Source organism: Epinephelus fuscoguttatus, linkage group LG21, assembly GCF_011397635.1.
Source record: "Epinephelus fuscoguttatus linkage group LG21, E.fuscoguttatus.final_Chr_v1".
NCBI classification, from domain to species: domain Eukaryota; kingdom Metazoa; phylum Chordata; class Actinopteri; order Perciformes; family Serranidae; genus Epinephelus; species Epinephelus fuscoguttatus.
The window spans coordinates 552,384-570,421 of record NC_064772.1 but is presented as its reverse complement, the minus strand read 5'-3'; the positions used below and the strand labels follow the sequence as shown (position 1 = coordinate 570,421).

At 42.3% G+C, this 18,038-nt stretch overlaps 1 protein-coding gene across 4 annotated transcripts in view; it reads right to left on the bottom strand.

Moving 5' to 3' along the window:
• The window catches only part of arhgef4 (Rho guanine nucleotide exchange factor (GEF) 4), a 377,437-nt gene that overhangs the window by 53,342 nt on the left and 306,057 nt on the right, over nucleotides 1–18,038 (bottom strand). The window lies entirely within an intron of this gene.

Below are 18,038 nucleotides of genomic sequence, written 5' to 3'. Positions count from 1 at the left end.
ATTTTTGCATAATGATTTTTGCCGTGGCAGGCTTTGCACACTTGTCCGCAGGCAGGACACTTCCTTGGCTCATGTTTGTAGCCGCATCTTGTGCAATTTCCTTGATTTCTCATCTTTACACTGTGTGCTATGGCACCACTGTCTTTCTGTTTGTCACATTGTTTTTGTTTGGTGATTTTATTAACAGGAATCTCAACCTCTTCATGTAGACTTTTTAGCTGACTCCGACTCAACTCACTGGATCTGCAAATGTCTATTGCTTTGATTAGCGTGAGGTCAGGTTCTCTCAGTAGTCGTCCTCTTACTTGGTCATCTGTGATCCCACACATGATTCTATCTCGTATCAGTGAGTCGGTAAGGTGCTCAAACTCGCAGTCTTTAGCTTTATTCTTTAAATCAGTCACATATGCATCAACAGTTTCAGATTTTCCTTACACCCAAGTGAAGAAGAGGTGCCTTAAATATGTCACATTTTTCCTTGGCTCACAATGTTGGCGGAATTGCTCTTTCAATCTATCATAGTCATCTACATCTTCATCAAAGTCAGGCGTGTTATATACCTTAATTGCTTCGTCTCCAGCCACATGCAGGAATGTGGCTCTTTCACTGCATCAGACTTTTCATCAATTCTGCTGGTGACAAGAAACAGTTTGAATCTCTGCATCCAGACTCTCCAATCTTCCACTAGATTTCCTTCTAGACTCAGTGAGTTCGGAGGTTTCATCCGCTCGATTTTCTTCCTTTCTTTGGTTTCTTCAAGTTTTATTCTGACACCATGTAATATATGATGTGTCGAGTCAACAACAACTTTTTTATACTGTCCTCTCAATGCCAACACAGTAACACAACTGCAAAGTTACAGTGCCATCTAGCAGTCACACTGAGTAAAGCACTTCCATTCAAATACACTACAGATTGTAAAGAAATTCGTCAGGTTTTTATTTTTTTTTAGACAACTGATCTATAGCATGATGGGATGACAGCACAATGATGTGTGTGGTATCACTGGAAAGTTCTGGTCCTGCGCTTTGCGTTCAGAAGAACGAGTGTGAATTTGGACGCACTTTGCGTTGTTACTTTTTAACCTATATGGTTAAAAAGCCTCTTGGATCAGCTGGAAACGTTAGCCATGTTGATCTTGAATGTGGGGCTACCTCATGTGATGTCTGAATAATCGGAAAAATGAGTTTCCAACCGTAAAGCAATATTTCAGTGGAAACAGTTAACGACGTGTTTTTTAAACATTTTGAGTGATAAAATACAACACATCTTCTTTGTAATGTCCATGTTGTCTCCACATTATGACTTAAACGCTCATGAACACACAATGAAGTGCAGAAGAACGACTTTTATGGCTCAAGGAGGGGCGGTGCCCTATCGCCCTCTACTGGCCAGCCGCTTCTGTTTATAGGTCTAATTCTGCTGACGAATGGAAACGTGGCCGGAATGGCCCATTCTCGGAAAACACCAGTTCCACTGGAGCCACAGTTGTGCATCATCTGCTAGAAAGACAGCGTCCAAAAGCTCATGACAGTAAGCAATGAAGGACTCCAGTCAGTTGATACTGTTAGACGACTCTTAGACGACAATTATCAAGAGGCAACCGATCGACTCACTGAAATATTTCAAGCCAATGGTCCCCAGCAGATGTTCTCATGGCACAAAGACTGCCGATCGAATTATATGAGTAGAAGTAAAATCGACAAGTTAATGAGGACTGGATTTAAAGTAAATAAAGACCACGGTTCCATCAAGTCAAATATCAATCAAAATATGTCCATCAGATTGGAAGAAGTACATCTTTTGTCAGCAAGATCAGAAAGAAGCACTTCATCTCATACAAGAGATGAAAGTGAGCACTACTCAAAGACAAAGGCGATTACACTTTTTTCCTGGTGGGTTAACATTAGCCAGGTTTGCCATTAACAATGAGTAGCTATGCTAGCTAACGCCTAGCTAACTAGCTAATATAAACAAACTCAAACTCATTGATAGACTGCCAAACTCATTTTGGCAATCTCATGAATACAAAATGTCATATGATGTTTCTATCATTGTTGTGACAAAAAAAAAAAAATGGCTTAGTTTATAGGCTATATAATATAATTTTAAGATTTTACCTGTCAGCTGTTGCTGTTGAGCTCCTGTGACAAGAGCAAGTCAGGTGCCTCTTCTGCAGTTGTAATATGGGAGTGGGCAAAGACAGGTTATGTGTGCACAGGCTAGTTTGTGTGTGTGTATGAGTGCCTGTGTGTTTGGGGAAAGGGTTTGGGGGCAACATTTTATTATGGCATAGCTCATTCAGAAATAAAAAATAAGTCACAGAAAGCGAAATATTCCAATAATAATCAGCTTTTTTTTGCCTATGATTTTACATATGAATTTCAAGCAGTTTCTCTACATTATGCCATAAATTTGAATGTGGGATTGAATTCCCAATGCATGAAAACCTTTTTAGATCCATTTCACTTAGGTTTTTATCTTGTTTAGGTCAAAAAATAGGCTGCCAGGTGCCTCTACTGCCTTTGTAAGTCCGGACTGGGCACAGTCGGATTATGCATGCATAGGCCAATTTGTGTGCATGTGTGTGAGTGTCTGTGTGTTTGTGGTTGGGGTAGGGGTGTGTGGCAACATTTTACCAGGGTATAGCGCATTGAAAATACGAAAATAACACCCAGAAATTAAAATATTCCAGTAGCCAATTTATTTATTTTTTATTTATTAACCCTAACCCAAAAAAATATGAGATTTTGGTAACACTTTATATTAAGGCACTGTAATAAGTGTTAATTAATGCTTAATAAGCACCAATTAACAGTTAATGAGCACTTATAAGACAGAATAAGATGTTTATTACCATTAATAAGACTATATAAGTGTTAATTATAGCATAATTAACACAGTTATTATTTCATATAGGAACATTGTAAACACTTAATAGAAACTTGATAACAGTTTAAAAAGCTATCCTAAATATTAATTAATAAGATGTCTATTTTCATTAAAGGAGCTATATGTAAGAAATCTAAAGCAAATATTCATAAAACTAAATATTAATTAATAAGATGTCTATTTTCATTAAAGGAGCTATATGTAAGAAATCTAAAGCAAATATTCATAAAATCCTCCTAATATGTCACAGAGACTAAGGAATAATGTTCATATAACATACTGATCTCACCGACAACAATAGTACGGCCAGAATATTCGCATTTAAAATATTTTACGGTCCGCAAATCATGTTTATGTTTTGAATTTGTGTTTTGGCCTGTTGCGCCACCCACCGCCATCTACCAGTCACACAGTCAGTAGAGCCTCAGCATCAGTTACAGTTACGACTGAGCTACAGCAGCACAGCAAGCAGCATTAGCAGTGTCCCAGTACATAACATTAGCAGCTGGCTCCTTCGCTGTATCCCGGCAGCAGTGTTAGCAGCAGAGAAGACTTGCTCGAACGGTCCGCTGGAAAACCGAAGATCACGGACACGGTGACACGGCCCTGCCACGGCAGCCGTCCGTGGGCAAACAAATCAGTCTCCAGTGTGCCGCTGTCCAGCAACCTCGAATCTGTAGGGGAAGGGGGACGGACACGACTCGCGGCAGTATTTTGAATTTGAGTGCAGAATACCGTTTTGGCCACATTCTTACATACAGTGCCTTTAATTATGATTTATAAAGGTTAATTATAGAACAATAACCACATTTATTACTGGTTTATAAGACGCTATAAGACCCTATCAGACCCTATCACCCTATCAGATTAAATTAATAAGGTGTTATCAGAGGTGGAAAAAGTACTGAAAATTTGTACTCAAGTACAAGTACTGTTATATTGCTTAAAGTGTACTCAATTACAAGTAAATGTACTGGTGTTTAAAAATTACTTAAGTAAAAGTACAAAGTACTCTTCTCAAAAACTACTCAGAGTATTAATTACTTTTAACCGATGGATGTTTTACTGTGTCGTCAATAGCAGGCATTCGATTCCATTCACCTGTATAAAATATCAAAAACAGCTCACCTTATACAGTGAAATTACTGCAATGATATGACTATTATGAGGCAAGAGTGTAAACACATGGCACACACATGAATACGCTGACTCTACAACAGTGGCGGTTCTAGGCCAGTTTTAATGGGGGAGCCAAGCTAGGGCCAGTCCTTTTGATACAGGGGCACATACATGTAGGGTCAAATATCTAAGTCTGAACAATTAGATATATATATGTACATATATATGTGTATATCAGTGTTTCCCACAGGATTTTTGGAGACTACACCCAACCCCATAGGGGGGTCCGGGGGCAAAATTTTGTATCTATTTGAATTAAAGGCAACAATCTGATGTATTCTGAGAGCCAAGTTATGATTGCAGAACATGCCTAGATTTCAACATATTTGTGCTTTTTATGTGTGAAAAATGTTCTATTTTTATTGATAAAAACACTAGTGGTATGCTATGGTGATGGGTTACACTTAAAATACGGCTAAGGATTAGTGGTTTAACATTTCAGTAATCAAAAGAAAAATGACTAACATACTAATGGAGGGCTATTTTATTATTTTAAATCATGTGCAGACAAAATCGCGCGTCGAGATTACACACAAAGTCAATGCAAAGATGCGATTAGACGCGAATTCACGCCTGGCGGCACGATGGACCCGTCTAGCGCGATGCGATGGACACGATAGACGCGTAGGCGTGGCGCAATAGCCGCGAAATTCGCACCCATTGCCTCATCGCTCAAATTGAAAATATTGAACTTATGAGGCGAATTCGCGTGACGCTGTGCTGCGAAAGCCAATCAGCGTTGAGATTCTCCTGGCATCATGACGTCAGTGACGTCTTGGCTCCCTGAGGGCCACAACAATAAACTGCTACTCACTGGAGACAGATGGACAGGCGCTCCGCAGCTGAAATAGAGCGCCTGTAGTTGGTGTCCTGCCAGGAGATCCTGGCGCCAACCCTCGCCAACAGGTCCTCAAACTGGGCCCCAGTCAGCCTGATGTACCGCTGAAAGCGGCTATCATCCAGACAGAGTTCCTGGAGGAGGTTGTGAAACTCACCGAGCTGGATGCGCTTCTGCAGGATAGGGTGAACCCAAAAATGACGGTGTTTGGCCCTCTGAGGCATCTGGGACTTCCAGAGCAGGTACAAAGCAGCGATGGTGTGTATCTCAGCCATGGTTGAGGAGAGAATGGCAGGCTAGATGTGATAGTGAAAATGGGCGGGCTCGCTACTCGCGCGACTGACACGATAACGCAAATTAACAAAACGGTCCAGCGTCCAAACTCACGCGTTACGTGCGACGCATTACACGCGAGTAATTCGCCTCACTCGTGCCCGGTGTGAACACAACATTCAGCAGGGGGGTCACAGCGGGGGCCGGACTCCGAGTTACGGGGGCACTGGCCCCTGCTGGCCCTCCCCTAAAATTTTACTCATACTTGAGTACAATTTACACCATGTAATCTACTTTCCTACTTTTAAAATCATAAGTCGCTTCTGAGTACGCCCACAATTTGAATTAATATTCAAACTTTTCATCTGCATCTTTGTAGCCAATAAGGCTGTCCAATCATGACCGTGCCAATTAATCTATGACGTAAGGAAAGGACAACTCCGCTGCAGCAGGCACAGGTGTCTGGCGGTAACATACCTACACAGCGGAGTAGAGACTAATTTATGGACTAAAGATTTGGAGACAAAGAAGCCAAGGGTGAGTGTCCATACGCTCCGCGCAAATCCTGTGAGCTCCGCACCGCAACATAACGGCTTACCAGCGACAGAGAAGTCCGAGTCCAGGTCCAGTAATTTCCTCTTTTGTTGGTGTCATGACTGCCCAGTAGTACCTGGACAACCGAGCCGTGGTGGTACACAGGTATGTGGCATGTCAGAGGAGAAACGAGCCATTCACATTTCTCTCTTTGTGGCAGGTAACGGCCCACAAACCTCACCGCACTTTAGGGACTGTTCTTTACTTATGAAGGGACTGTCAGGGGAGGGGGGTGGCTGGTTGATTTTTATTTTATTTATTTATTTTATTTTGATCCCCCCTATGTTAATCACTTATTGATGCTGTTTTTGAAGTATGAATAAGTCAATAAGTAATTTATTCCATTGAAATATCATTGATGTATTATAGAAGTGATTTATCTTTTTATAAATGACAAAAGGCACATCTGCCTCATTTTTGCTGTGGTATCGTGATACTACTCCAGTAGGGCCAGTGACCCCGTAACGGAGTCTGGCCCCCGCTGTGGCCCCCCTACCGAAGAGTTGGAGGGGCGGAACTAAATGGTCTCAACCAGTTGCCGGTCAGACCACTTAAAACGGCGTACCCACCGAAAACATCAGAAGAGAATTGTGTGGCTGTATTTAAGACAACTCTTAGCCTGCACGGCAACACACAGCACCATTGAAGTAAGCTCTGAAAACTTTTTCTGTCTCATTTGGCGTTTGAGTTTTCATGGGTGTTTTATTGTGAAAATTGACCGGATACTCTCGTCGTTTCTGCACCTGGCTTCCTGTTTCACTCATCTGGTCTGTGCAAATTGACGTGCCGTCGTGCGGCGTCCATCAGAAATAGACCCGGCGCATGTTTTTAGCGGAGCGGAGCACCGAGCCACTTCTAGGCCACGGCTGGTGGAGCTTACAGCTTACATGGACTTGAATGGCCACTATTAGTGCCGGCACCCACACCTCGGCCGGATTGAGCACACCATGGATCCAGTGGGTTGCCATAAATGGGCCTGTCCCAGAGGCATTCAACTACCAAAGGGCTTTTGAAATCTTCTTTTCGAAGCAGTGTAAAATTAAATGCTCTGATTCAGGGTGCCATAGCCTACTTGCAAATCGTGAGGGAAGGAGGAAAGCAGTAATTTGTGTCTGTCGTGTGTAATTAATTGAAGTCTTACCACTGGATTTCTTTTCGTATTGCGTGTTTTGTATGGTTTTGCGTATCTGTAACTGTGTTTGTGGGTGAGAGAGTTTTAAAAGAATATTTTGTCTGTACATGATTTAAAATAATAAAATAGCCCTCCATTAGTATGTTAGTCATTTTTCTTTTGATTACTGAAATGTTAAACCACTAATCCTTAGCCGTATATTAAGTGTAACCCATCACCATAACATACCACTAGTGTTTTTATCAATAAAAATAGAACATTTTTCACACATAAAAAGCACAAATATGTTGAAATCTAGGCATATTCTGCAATCATAACTTGGCTCTCAGAATTCACCAGATTGATGCCTTTAAATCAAATAGATACAAAATTTTCTCCAGGGGGAGCATTCCCCCGGACCCTCCTACAGGGTTGAGTGTAGTCTCCAAAAATTCTGTGGGAAACACTGATATACACATATATATGTACATATATCTTACTGTTCAGACTTAGATATTTGACCCTACTTGTATGTGCCCCTGTATCAAAAGGACTGGCCCTAGCTTGGCCCCCCCATTGAAACTGGCCTAGAACTGCCACTGTTACACACTTGAAAAAAATACTCATAAAAGTACAAGTACCCAAAAAATCTACTTAATTACAGTAACGTGAGCATTTGTAATTCATTACTTCCACCCCTGGGTGTTATTAATAGTTAATAATGATGATGATAATGAGGTTAATAAATTATTAATATGCTCTTAGGGCTCGAAACTAATGGTGTCCCAATGTCCCAGGGACTATAAAAATTGCTACTGGGACACAAAGATGATGTGTCTGGGACAATTCCGGGACAGCAAGAAAAAGTCAAAGCAGTATCGAAATGGATGTTATTTACAACGTCATTACGTCTGGGTATCTGGACGTCGCTTTTGTCGCTTGAATAATTTCAATAAAAACTTATGAACAGCAAAAATACAGTGGCTTTTGCTGCACCTGATCTCGCTCCACAACTCAACTCACTGCATGAAGGTCACGCTGGGTGCCACTCACCACCTATACTTGCCACTCCTCATCAGAGCACAGAACTTAGCAATGCTGAGATGGTTGAAATAACTGATGCAAGCCCCTCCAGTGCAGGTCCAGTTGGAGTAGGATGCGACAATTGGCTTTGGGACTCTGAAGACGATGTTTCATCTGTTTCTGCCCCTGTGGTAAGTTAGTTTGTTAAAGTAGGCTATAGGCTACCGTTAGCTTGTTGATTTTTAGTTCTAGTTCTTTGCGATAGCTAACACTAGCAACTCAGCTAATCTTGTACATGATGGCCTTACAAAGTTATAAAATGTGACAGTGTGTTCTAAATTTTGATGTTTATGATAATGACGGTAACGTTACAGTTAATCAGAAGAGGTGTAACAGTTACTCGGTTCATTCAGTCAGTAATAATTAGGCTAGCAACTTTAGCTACAGAGATGAAGGTCATACTTGAACTAGCAGCCAGTCATGTTTCTAAATTTCCTACAGGTAAGCTGAGTATAATGAACACCCACATAACAGTAGTATGTTTTAGCAGAACCTTAGTGTGGAACTGTGACACTGAGACATTGACTTTGACCGCGATTAAGAGAGTCTGTGTGTGTGTGTGTGTGTGTGTCGCGGCTCATGGAGGTTGCCGCTAGAAATAGCTTCAGTAGCTAAGTGCGTCGCTAATGACATTCTGTGTGAGTTAAAGTGAGTGAAATGTGTGTGAAGATGCATATGGTTGAGATACAAGAGTGACAGTAAATGTGTGAAGCAGGATGAGCAGAGTGAATGTGTTAGGAGCATCGATGAGCTGTCTGTTATGTTGAGCAGGCTAATGGATATAGGCTGCTTCATGTTCATGCTAACTCCTGCTGATTTGCTAACACCATAGCCTGACTTCATTCCTCCCTGTCAGAAAGGTTAAAGGAGCATTTCATAAATTTTGGCAATTGAAGTTTGTATCAGGCTCAGTGTGTAAGTGTTTTATTATCACTCTTGTAAAACCATTGTGAGAGTAATTCAGTACTACGCTGTGGATTAAAAACAAGGGAAGTTAGATTAAATGTGTTTATGGGTTTAATTCTGGGCCTTCTCTTTGAGAGGGATGGGCTAACATTGCAGATGGTGTCAGATGGACTGCAGAAGACGACCCTGGCTCTTGTAGCCATGCAGGTAAACAAACCAAACCATCCACCTCCATCACCCTCAACACCGGCTCCCCCCAGGGATGCGTCCTGACCCCCCTGTTGTACACCCTCCTCACGTATGACTGCTCGGCCACTCACTCCAGCAATCATATTGTGAAGTTTGCCAACGACACGGTCGTGGTGGGACTAATCTCCAACGATGATGAGTCTGAGTACAGACAGGAGGTGGGACTGCTTGAAAAATGGTGCAGAGCAAACAACCTCTTCCTCAATGTAGCAAAAACAAAGCAGGTAATTATGGATTTTAGAATAGGTGGTCACACTCCCTCCCTCCCTCTGCACATCGGAGGATCAACTGTGGAAGTGGTCTCCTGTTTTAAATACTTGGGGGTGCACATTTCACACAACCTCACCTGGACCAATCACACTGCCTGTGTCAGGAAGAAGGCCCACCAATGCCTCTACTTTCTGAGGAAGCTGCAACATGCTGGCCTCAGTGCAACCGTCCTGACTGCCTTCTACAGATGTGTGGTGGAGAGCATCCTCACATCCTGTATCACAGTCTGGTACGGGAACTGCTCCGCCGCAGACAGGAGGGCTCTGCAGAGGGTGGTTAAAGTAGCGCAGAAGATTACAAACTGCTGCCTCCCCTCCATTGAGGACATTTACATCAGCAGGTGCAGGAGCAGAGCCTCCTGCATTATGAGGGACTCCACCCACCCTGCTAACGGATTGTTTGCCCTCCTCCCCTCTGACAGGAGGCTGAGAAGCCTAAAAGCAAAAACATCAAGGCTGAAATCCAGCTTCTTTCCCGAGGCGGTGAGGCTGGTGAACTCCCTATCCTCCCTACCTGCAATAAGCCACTGACTATGTCACCTACCCCCCCAAACTGCACTTTTTAACATGGACACCTGCACTCTTATATTTATAAGCTGCCAGCAACTGACTCACTATATGCACTTTATATATATGCTACTGCACTTTATTGTTATTTGCTGCCATCTTGTGGACACTAGTCTGGACCATCCAACTGCACTGTATGTTTGTATGTGTTTTTAATCCTCTTTAATATGGAGCTTTATCCCTATCTTTATTCAAGAGAGTGGTCTATCAGTTTGAGAGCATTATTTATTGATTTCACATTCAAAAACCCTGCCCTCACACTCAAATAGTCTCTGCTTGCACTTGGATCTACTCTGTTTCTGCTCAAACTGTGTGCTCGTACTGAGACACCATGTTGCTTGCACTCAGATACCATGTTGCATGCACTCAGATACCATTTGCTTGCACAGATTTCCTGCTCGAGCTTCGGCTTTTCTCCTCGCGCTCAAACTGTTTCTGTGCGCTTGTGGAATTTCTGCTCTCAGATTTCTGCCCTGCACTTGGATTTTTTTGTGTAACAACCCTGTCAAAATCCCCCAACCAATAGAATGCCAGATTTACTGCTGACCAATGAAATGATCCCTGCCTCCTTGTGGGCGCGCTCGTCTTAGTTTTACAGCGTCCCGGCCGTGCAGGTACTCTTTAACCGGGTTCATCCACTCCCACCCTCTTCCCCTGTCGGGAGTTATTTTTCAACAGTCATCGACTCACCGTTATCCCTTACATGTATATATATGTATATATATATATATATATATATATATATATGTATTTAATTAAGCAATATCTCACGAGAGGGAGTGACACTGTATATCGTCACGGCTGTGATTTGGTCATGGGCACTGTGGCACGAGGCCGCAGGCCGAGTGTCGAAGACAATTACAGCCGTGTGACGATATACAGCACAACGTCACGACCTCTCATGTGATATTGCTTTTATACAACAGTTCAACAACAGCTTAAACAGCAATGCTGAGTAAGGAAATGTTAACAAAAGGTGATGAAATAAATGATTTAATTATGTTATGTAGCTCCACGAAAAAAAAAAAAAAACAGTTCCCCCAGTCTGTTGCCAGGCAACGCAGCACACACGCCAGGAACTCACAAGCTACTTTGTATTTACATTGATCTGCAGCTGTGTAACTTCGTCCATTTCCGCTGATGAAACGCTGACAAACCTGGATGTTGGCACGGCCGGATCCAAACACACCTGGAGGTCTGCACAGAAGAATCCTGGCTTTCCTTTTCCTCGTCCTCTCCTGACGACCACTCATAATTTAATTCAAATGTAATTTTGGGGAAAATATCCATCTTCTTGGTGTAACGCTAGTGTTAGTTTGCGTCAATGTAGCGAGTGTGACAGTTGGTTAATTAACGGTTGTATTTATATTTATAACACCTGTGAGCGGAGTGATTTTACTGTTACAAGTCCCAGTGATGTTATACTCTATATCAGCACTCACCCCAGATAGCACATCTGGCCGATGTTGGCCCATTGTATCAAGTTTAGATCGTTAACGCATAGCAGGGAGAACGTTTGCTCATTGCCAAGACGTCGCTGAGACGTTGGCCTTTAATCGAAAATGACCACCACACGACGTTCAAACGTATTCATATGCTTCGTTGTCTATGACCATTATTCATTTAGGTCGGACTTTTCAAACTACAAATAGGCTATTTCACCATTCAATGTGAGAAATAAATGCTAACATTCAAAACTAGCTTGACTGTTAACATATTTCGTGTGTAAGTGTGCACAATGAAGAGACAAAAGTCAATTTGACAAACTTTATTTTCAAATTTCCACAAACAATATCTGATGGCCAGTCCACTTCTCCTGGCAGCCTGCAAGACACAGAAAAGATGATGAGCACATAACATCAAGAAACAAATCCCAACTTCACCACTGTATTTTTATTTTTTTTTGTTAGCATTTCAGCTGTATTTTAGCCAGATTGAAGGCTTTGGGTCCATCACTCTCCTTAATTTATTGTTGAAACTGTTAAATAATGGGATCCGGCGTTAACTCCATTAACTGTTAACAACAGCTCAACAATCAGTCCTTCATCTTGGAAAAACAGTGGTTTCAAAACTGCGCTATTACCTGTAGCCACCGGGTCAGTTTGCTTTGCAGAGGGGGAGACCTCAACTGATAAATTGCCCATAAAATCACATTAACAACATACCGAAGGCATCCTTAAATTTCACTATTTGACCTCTGTGGTCCTCTCCGTTCCTCTCACCCACAATTGCAGCAGTTCTAGGATACACAGTGTCGGCCTGCCCGGCCTGACCTCCGCGCTCCTCTCCGCTCCTATATGCCACACTTGAGCATCCGTCTAGGCCGCGGAGGTCAGGCTGGGGGGCTGCGGCGGTCAGGCCCGGGCGGGACCATAGGTGAGTGGATCCCAAGTCTCGAGCCCTGCCCGGGACCACGGGTGGCAGCTCCTGGCACTTCCACTTTAACCCAAAAGGAGTGCTCACGGTAACCGGATGAGCAGATAACGTCAGCTAGGGAAAATAAAATGAAAACACCACAGTTGTAGCCTGTTAGCTAACACGAGCTAAACTAGCTAACAGCTAACGAAAGATAACGTTAGCTGGTGGGGTCCTGTGCTATATACACCCAGTCGTGCCTCACCACTCACCAGGAACCTCTTTTAACAGTCACAGAATAAACAGCAAAGCTATTTTCTGCCAATTTATTCCAGTTAGCTTACCTGAAACCAACTGAGATGAGATGCTGTGTCCCGCGAGCTCAGTTCCAAACAAACACCGCAGAGATGAAATTCCGGCTTCTGTGGCGACTTCCGTATGTGGGCGGGTATATTCTACGGCACTGGGCCGACCCAAAGCCGACATAACAGAAACGTTTGATGAGCTGGGCCAAAAGAGTATTAAATTTAAAGATATCATATATATATATATATATATGTATATATATATATATATATATATATATGGTGCACGTGTGTAAATGAACAGTCCCTTTATTCCAGAAGTGGTAAAGAAAGCAAGAGAAGAACATTTAATTTACAGGGCTTTCCCTGGAGGGTGGGAGTGGATGAACCCGGTTAAAGAGTACCTGCACGGCCGGGATGCTGTAAAACTAAGATGAGCGCGCCCACAAGGAGGCAGGGATCATTTCATTGGTCAACAGTAAATCTGGCATTCTATTGGTTGGGGGATTTTGACAGGGTTGTTACACAAAAAAATCCAAAAATCCAAAATCCGAAATCCAAAGTCCAAGCGCAGGGCAGAAATCTGAGAGCAGAAATTCCACAAGCGCACAGAAACAGTTTGAGCGCGAGGAGAAAATCCGAAGCTCGAGCAGGAAATCTGTGCGAGCAAATGGTATCTAAGTGCGTGCAACATGGTATCTGAGTGCGTGCAACATGGTATCTGAGTGCGAGCACACAGTTTGAGCAGAAACAGAGTAGATCCAAGTGCAAGCAGAGGCTATTTGAGTGCGAGGGCGGGGTTTTTGAACGTGAAATCAATAAATAATGCTCTCAAACTGATAGACCACTCTCTTGAATAAAGATAGGGATAAAGCTCCATACTTTAATTGCCTTTTTTATTGTATCGGGACTGGAGTACACATTTCGCTCTGTAGTGTGCAGACATGTACTGAGTGACAATAAATGAACCTTTGACCTTGATTGAAAATAAACTCCCTAGAGAGGAATTAATATGCTACGGTGTATGTTCTAGCAATCGTGACGGTGAAAGTTTTTTTCTTCTGTATTTCAGACAGTCCCAGGTCAGCATCTGAAACAGGTCCTGGATGAAGTGGGACCTTTTCCCGGAAACACCTTCTCTGGTGTAAAACTGAACAGGAAATTATAGCTGCTGCGCAGCGATGGGTCGGGTCCAGGCATTTTTAGGCAATTCTGAGCAACAAGCAGAAGAATTGGAAGACATTTAGGAATTTAGCAACACAATCTGCCTTTTGCATCAGCTGAGGCTTGAACTCACAACCTCTGAGACTAAGAATCAATTTCTATCTCACTGAGCTAATTAGTCAGTGACAATTCATGTGTAGCTTCATAAATTGACTAAGCCAGACGTGCAGGTTTAGCAGCCGTCCATGCATGGAAAAGCAGATTTCAAACCACTGTAAAAAATTCAATTATCGAAACAAAAATCTGAAAATACACATATTGCATCTAGACAGCATGGAGATGTTGGTAATTTGTTTGTAACAATGATTGATTTGCTCCATAAGTGAAAAACTGATGTTTAACTAGTTGAGCTATGTGCAAAGTGAGAAGCCTCAGATGGTTTCACACTGAAGTATTGACACTGGATCTTTGTGCAAAGTTTGTTTATTTTCAAGCATGAGAAGGCAGATTTTCTAGTAGAAAAACGACTTGAAGATGCTGCACAGTGATCAGTCATTAACAGAAGTCGATTTGTCGACGTGTCGACGTCAGTGGCACAAGTCGACACCCCCCGGGAGGAGTCGACAAGTCGTGTGTTTTTCCCTCTCTCTCTCTCTCTGTGTGCTTATGTACGGAATGCAATCGCTGCCTCTGATTGGCTTACACTGATACTTTTATCCTTGAAGTGAACATACTCGGGCGTACTATTAGCGGAGCAGACTCCGCGAGGAATGTCGGCAGTCATTTGGGCTTTCATAGTCGAGCGCATTTCCGCGTTGTAGTTTCCTGTAAAAATGTCCATGAAAAATCCCCGCGATGTGAAAAATACATGTCGAGCAGTTACTGGTGCGCAGAGCAGAGTCTGCGCGGACCTCCGCAGAGTACGTTCTGCATACATTCCACCCGAGTATGTTCGGGCCTTGAGAGACACACATCACATGTGTTGAGATACTTCACTTTCCTCCGCCGTGTCAATGTGATGACGTCATCAAATGACTTGTCGACTCGACTCGACTTTATTGACAGATAAGTCGACCTGAAAAAAATCAAAGTCGTTAATGCCCTAGTTGTAGCACGTATGGTTGATTTGTTTTGAATTTTCAAAGTTTTGAACTTTAGATGCTTGCTGTAGCACCACCATCAGGACTATTGGATTGAGTTTATAGCTGAGGATATCTGGCATGAGACTGGACCTTTGTGCAAAGTTTGGTGAGTTTTCACCCATGGGAAGTATGATTTCCTTGGAAGAAGAAAAAAGAAGAACAACAAGAAGAATACTTAGGATTACAATAGTGTCCTGGCAGCTTAGCTGCCTGGACCCTAACAAGTGGATGATGATGACTTCCACAAAGTGAAAGATAAACTAATCAATGGCTTCTGTGACAACCTCACCACGTGGTTTGGCAACCTTGATGAGGGTGTCTTGAAGGCCGCTGCCACCATGTTTGACCTAAGCAACTGGCCTGAAGACATCAGTGACGTGGCCACCTTTGGCCTGGCTGATGTAGAGACTTTTGTTACTCACTTTCAGTAAACTGATGGGTTACAGGGAACTTTGTGGAACACTGTATTCACTAACAGTCAATCTAAGTAACAAAACTTTTGAAAAAGCCAAATGAACTCAGATCTGTCTATTTCAATGCAACCACAATAGTGGTTGCATTAAAAATCAATATGAAAAGGAAATATGTCCTTATGTTGTGTTTTCACCACCATTGGTAGGCTTAATTCTCATCAAGAGTGAATAAAGCAGCTAGCTCTGAATCAATCTGCTCAAATTTTTAAGTTCAAATAACTCATGTTTGTCTTAGTATGCCATTTTGAGGAAATGAGATTCCCATGATCCTTTGCTAAAGAAAATAATAACATACTAGAGTAAAAATAACGCATCAGAATTCTTTAATGTTGAAATAATGATTGATATCTGGATGTTGCAATAGGTGCATAAGTAATAGAATTATTAACTTCAGTGAGTGCATAATAAAGAGTTTGTGAATGTCAACAAGTCACTGTTCCCACTTTAGATCCAGTAGCTGCAGAGATGCATTATGAGCTGTTAATGAGTGCATATTAAGAATTTAATAACGTTTATGCGACACTGTTCCCACTTTAGATCCTGTAGCTGCAAAGGATCATTATTTACTATTAATAAGTGCATAAATAAGCATTTATTAACCGTAATATGGCATTTATATTAAAGCCCCTACAAAGAACTTTAATTTTGAGTTGATTTTGGTGACCCTGTGGACAAAAGTGGTAGTGTTTTGCCGGAATGAAGCCTATGTTTCCCATGAGCTCTAGTGCGTATTGTCATAAAGACGCTTACCTGGCTCGCGCATGGGTTTGTTTTGGGGATGAATGAAACAACAAGATGGGAAAACTTTGCCCCCGCTCCTATCGGGGATCCCAGCTCACCTCTGCTGCGCCCCAGCTCCACCTCTCTGGCGTAAGCGCCACCGCCACCGGGGTAAACGCAGCAGTCGGCTGGTAAGGTTGAAGGCCTGTTTGGTAAGCACTTCCACGGCTTCTTGGACTGAGTATGGAGTGGTGCCTCGCCACTTTATTTCTCAGCACTCGCTGGACCCTGTCGACGCCTGGCTGGTACCTGTCATTGTCCCAGACTCTGTGTGTGGCTCCCTGGACAGCTAACGCTGTGGACCCGCCGGCTCCTGCCAGGATTGGGCTGGTAAATGCTAGATCACTAGCGAACAAAACGTATATCCTGAAGGATTTCCTGACTTCCCGAGGATTGGATTTTCTCTGTGTGACTGAGACATGGCTGACTATTGGTGAGTCCAGTGCTTTCACAGAACTTTTACGCGATGATTGCTACTATTTTAACTCCCCGCGGATGTCGGGTCGAGGAGGAGGAATAGCGACTATTTATAAGAGTCTCTAAATGTAAGCAGCTAGGTAAGATAAAGTGTGCTGTCTGAGTGCCGTAAATCGTCCTGGAAGCGAACTGCAGCGGACCCGGACACAGTTTCCTAAAAGTATGGATAAACACTATATAGAAATAGCTTATCTTCACACCGATGGTGCCATTTGCTGTTGTAGGTCATGCATAGACATCAGCAGAAACGAGAGACTTTTGCATATCCAGTTAAAAGTTCCTTGTAGCGGCTTTAACTTTGTATAGTCTCATTAATGTTAATAAACACCTTATTAATTTCATCTTATCGGTCTTATAGTGTGTCATAAACCAGTAATAAATGTTGTTATTATTCTATAATTAACCCTTATAAATTATAATTAATGTAAATAGACACCTTATTAATATTTAGTATAGGTTTATAAACTGTTACCAAAGTTTCTATTAAGTGCTTATACTGCTCCTATAAGCAATAATAACTCAGTCAGTTATGCTGTAATAAACACTTAATCTAGTCTTATTCATGTTAATAAGCATCTTATACCCTATTAGTGCTCATTAACTGTTAATTTGTGCTTATTAAGCATTAATTAGCGCTTATTACAGTACCTCAATATAAGGTGTTACCAAGATTTTTACCTATATATATGAATTTTAAGCAGTTTCCCTACATTATATGATAAATTTGAATATGGAATTGAATTCCCCATATATGAAAACTGCAAAAAGACATTTTACTCTGTTTTTTTAATCTTGTTTAGGTCAAAAGATAAGTCCTGAATTAGATTTTAGCCTGGCGATGGTGGCCATATTGGATTTTTCCATTCTGAGGCATTATGGGACATTTTTGTGCTGGGCATACAGCAGATTTGGATTCAGCACCCTTGAAAACCCCTAAAAATGCTGTATGCTGAAAAATTAACATGAAATGCCTTCGGGGTTCACTTTTTGGGGAAACTGACCCTGACTATAACTGGTGACTCTAAATTGGCCGTAGGTGTGAATGTGAGTGCAAATGGTCGTCTGTCTCTATTTGTGAGTCCTGATGTGATAGTCTGGCAACCTGTCCAGGGTGTACCCCGCCTCTCGCCCATTGTCAGCTGGGATAGGCTCCAGCCCCACTGCAACCCTCAAGGGGGTAAGCGCTTAAGAAAATGGATGGATGGTATTATCATCTGTTACAGTCACTGAGAAAAAAATATATAATGAAATCACAGTTAGTAATGAGATGCCACACTTAATCAGATGCACAGCATCTGCAGTGATGTGGGCGCTGCACTGGACTGTCATGGTAAAGAGAGCTGAGCATGAGGGCAAAGCTTTGGATTTACTGGTCCATCTA